Raw genomic sequence first — 4,992 nt, 5'->3', positions numbered from 1 at the left:
TGATGGTATTAGCAGCTGAGTTGTCAATTAAACCACACTTGGAGATTAATTATCTGCAGCAAGGTGATTAGTAGCACAGTAGTATGATAGTTTTGATGATAGCAGCAGTAGCAACAGTAAAGGTAATAGTGATAGCAGTGATATTGTAGTAGTAACGATAGCAGTAGCAACATTAGTAACTTAGCAAGACAATATAAGATAAATTCGTAGGCATTGTGATGCGGAGCATCCCACGTTCATCCCCATGTACACTCTGACTACTCTCCAAGCCCCAAGAGGACATATGATGATACCTCTAACATACGCCATTGGACACAAGGTGAATTCACTCCTCTTCGAATCGTCACTTTCCACATGTGAGACATGGCTACTACCTCATGCATGGACCTTGCCTATACTTAGGTACAACCAAGATGACCATGGAGAATCAAAGGACCAAGGCCAAGCATGGAAGAGGAAAAGGAAGAAGAGCCAGCTGCTATAGGCCTCAGACATCCGGACCAGCCCGGACATCCGGTCCAACCCCGAAAATCTGGCGCCCATCATAGAACACACCCAAAGCCGAACCCCGTCAGCCCGGACATCCGGCCAGAGGCCCGAACATCCGGCTCTTCCCGAGCCGCCGCACATCTGGCCCCCAGCCCACACATCCGGACCACGCCTATCTAGAGAGCTCCGAGACCGGCCACTCCAGCCCGGACATCCGGCCCGCTAGCTCGGACATCCGGCACCTCGCGAAGGCCCGGACATCCGGCCTCCCCTGCCTGCGTGCAGCTCTTCTGGGCTGAGGCCCATGTACCCCTTCGCCCCTTAGACTATATATACTCCCCCTCCACCTATGTTTTAGGGTTAGCATTGGTTTAGATCATTTGAGATAGAGCTTTGCTCATCCATATGGATCTCCCCCTCCTGAGAGGCCGCGGCCTCTTCAGAGAAGATCCACCTGGATTCACGACCCCTTTACGGGAAGATCCCTCATGGATTCAAGACCTCCTCTCGGAGATGTACTACCACCAATTGTATCATCCTTTGTTGGATTTGGACTGTGTATCTCTTTGTGTTTCTTGGATCTAGCACATGTGTGATCATATTCATGTTGTTTGAGTGTTTATCTTGTTTTCCCCCGCGATTTCCCTCGTTTCCTTCCACGCGTTCTTCATGTTCCTTGTAGGGATCATCTCCAAACGTGAAATATTGGCCCCATAGGGTTCCGCCCTACATCATCTTGGATCAGAGCAAGGTTAATCACGTTTTTGGAGCCCCTACCACTCGTTTTCTAGCTTAATTTTGTTCTTTTTGTCCTAAATCCGAAAATCCCCACAAAAAATAGCCCCAATTTTTTTGTGATTTGTTGGTTTGATGATGTTTTGTTGATTTTGATCCATGGATTTGCTTGGTTTCAAGTGGATCTAGCATTTCCCCAAGTTTCCCCATCTTTCATCCACGAAATCCATCAAGTTTTGCCCCCGAAATCATCAATTTCCGCCCAAAAATCGAGTTCCTCGAGTTCATCCTCGGATTTGGAGCCCGGGCATCCGGCCCAACCCCCGGACATCCGGCCATTAGCCCGGACATCCGGCTCCTAGAGCGCATTTTCGCGCAAGGTTTTGGACATCAGGTCCCGGACATCCGGCCAAACCCCCGGATGTCCGCCCCCTAGCATTTCAGCCTACCATTGTTTCACCGTTTGGTAATAACTTTCACATTTGGAGTCCGATTTTCGCGTTCTTTAGCTCGTTGAGTAGCTATTGACACCCCCATCTATATGGATAGGTTGCAACACCATTTGACTCCATCAAATGTTTGGAATTTTGGCATCTTTGCCTACGGCTTCCACCACATCATCTGCTACACCACCACCGACTTCCGCAACCTAACCTATTTTGCTTGCCATAGCTTTAGCGGTTGCTTGAGTAGTGAATCGAGTCTCCTAAGGTGTTTCGGCTAATTAGGGACGGTTTCTTCTTCATTAACCACCACCACCATTTTCGCATAACCTTGCCCACCATACCCTTCCACCACCCAAACTTAACCCAATTTTTGTTTGAGGTTGTTTGAGTTGTGGCTTGTGTCTCCTAAGGTGTTTCGGCTACTTAGGGACAGTAACTTCAACTCCGACACGTGTATAGCCCATCATTCCACTTTCGCATTGTCAAGTGGAAACCACCACCGCTTTACCGCTACCACATTTTGACATTTGACGGTTGAGATTTTGAGTTCGCGGTTTTTCCGTTTCCTAAGGTGTTTCGGCTACTTAGGGACGAGTCTCCATCATCTTGGTTTCTACATCAAGAACACCGCCACTCATCATCACCATGCACAGTAACCTCCATATCATCTTGGTATCATGGTATCCCTCCATTGTATATTCCCCTTGCCATTGCATTGTTAACCCCTAGCCCATTTTGCGTTACTTGCCTATCGAGACTAGCCATTTGAGTATTGCCGGCAAAGTGACTTGTGCACATTAGTGATCATACTTCCCATAGCATACATACCATATCATCGTGGTGCATATATTGGTATCATATCTCGTGTCACAAGTTTGTTCCCGCATATATACAATTGCTATCTTGGTTTGTGCATTGCGCAAAAGTGGCCATACAAAAAAATAAATAAAGCTTTTAAGCAAAATAAAGAGAGCACAAAAGCTTGTAAGCAAGTGCCATAGCATCATACCACATTGCACATAAGATTGTCATATCCGATCATCTTGGATCATCTTGACAGGAACACCAGGAACCATACATAGCATACTTGGGATAAAAGTCTACATATTTTGCATCTTATAGGTTGTGCACAAGTGTCGTATCCGCCTATACAGCAATCGTGCTAGTGTCTCTCTTGAGTTGTGCAACACGAGCGGTTTCGATGGATTCCACATTTTGTGCTCATTCCTTGGTTGCATGACCCCATTTATCTATCCGTGTGTGTGTTTCCGTGTGCAATTCATTGCTATTGGTCTACTTGTTTCGTTTGCGAATTTGTGAATCTATTTCAACATTATTGACTCTTGCAAACATTTTGCATCAATTTTTTTTGTGCCACTATCCTCACCGAGCTCCACCATAAGCCTTACTTGTGTAGGTGTGAGAACCGACAAGAATTGGTACCAATTGTGCTATTTCCTTGTTACATATTTGAGTGATCATTGATCCATCTTCAACATCGGTCAAGGTACATTTGGTATAGTTCTTCTCTTTCTCCCACTCATATTTGCTCGAGTCTTGTGATGGATAGGCAAGGCATTTCCTCTCCGGTCTACGACAATAATGATGGCATGAACAACTACATCTCCAAAGCGTCCATCTTCGATCTACAACGACAAATGCAAGGCGCACAATCACGATTGCGAGAGCGTATCGAGAACATCTCCATCGACATTCGTCACTCCGAAGCAAGGAAAAGGGACTACATCGACCAGAAGCTTTCCGCACATAAAGAGGAGCAAGATGCAAGGATGGAGGAGATTAGGGCCTTGATCAAGTCTTCTTCCCATTCGTCATCTTCAAGGCGGTGACGTTCAAGCCACAAGTCTTCGGAGCGCGAAATCGATGCAAGCGCAATTCATCCACGTCCACATCTACATGGCGACCACCATCATGTTCGTGATCAACATCGTCATGAAGGGCAAGTCACCTCCAAGCATCATGTGCACGACGACGATGAACGCCTACGAGCTCAAGCACGACAACGACATCATCATCATGAAGATGCTCCACAAGAACAAATGCACAAGTCCCAACAAGCCCTACTTCACGCCAAGTCGACGCTTCATGAGAAAGAGAGAAGACCGCGAGACGAGCACCACCAAGACGGAGATAGGGCTACATCAACCACTTTGGCATCTTTGCCAAGTGTTCTCATGGCATCTTCGCCTTTGGACGTACGACATCTTCGCCAACTTCCCAAGAGTATACTTACAACGACTTCATCAAGTCCAAGGAGACCACCTACAAGCGAGGGCAACACTTCCATCTTCGGAAGCCCCTCAAGGAAGATGGCTGAGCATGGGAAATTCCCTTCGGTCATGGAGAAGAGGTACGAGGTGCCACATCATATGGGCCTCCCACACCAAGATGGCGACAAGAATGTCGAGCAAAGGGCCATCCCCTTCGACCACGGCGACGAGCGCGAACCTCTTCAACAACATGAAGACGGCACCCATATTGGACTCATACTCTGAGTCAAGCTACGCAACCGCGCATGGAGACATTTGCACCTACATCTCTCCGACACCCACATATGTCGGGATGCCCCATTTGCCATGTGAGGAGAGCCACCATAACATGAGTGAGATGAGTGACTCCACCATATATGACATTAAGAGCATTTCCTATGAGAGGATGAGTGTGACCACCATTAGCCCCACATATGTGAGCATGCCACACATCCTATGTGAGGTTGAGCGCCATTTGAGTGACTCCACCAACCATATGAATGAGAGAACCCTTGAGGGAGTGAGTGAGCCACAACACTTAGCGAGTAAGGTAGTTGACATGGCATGTGAGGCCACTATGATTTCTAACTACTTAACCTCTACTCCTGGTGTGTTTTTTTCTTTGGTGCTTGGTCTCCTACATGACGACATGCCTACCCTCGACGAGTCCATCCCTTCAATGGGAAAACCGATGGCTAGGGTGGACGATGATGCACCCCCCACATGGTTCCATCAATATGACGATGACAACGAGTGGATCTTCGACACCTCACCTACAACACATGAGCGATGCTCCAAAGGTAACATAGGTGATGGTGCTTCTCTTGTCCCACTAGTGGACTCTCTTGACATCGATTGCTCCCATGATGTTGACCCACCTATTCCCATGCTTCATGCTAGTGAGACTTCTTCATGCCTTGACTTACCTATTTATGATGAATATGATGATGAGCATGTTGAGTTGCCTAGTTGTGATGCTATGCTCCGTAGGATATCATGTGAAAATTCTTTTGGTCACATCATGTTTGACAACCCATTGAACTTGTCATATG

This window comes from Triticum aestivum, chromosome 2B (genome assembly GCF_018294505.1).
Source record: "Triticum aestivum cultivar Chinese Spring chromosome 2B, IWGSC CS RefSeq v2.1, whole genome shotgun sequence".
Lineage (NCBI taxonomy): Eukaryota > Viridiplantae > Streptophyta > Magnoliopsida > Poales > Poaceae > Triticum > Triticum aestivum.
This window is presented reverse-complemented; position numbering follows the sequence as displayed.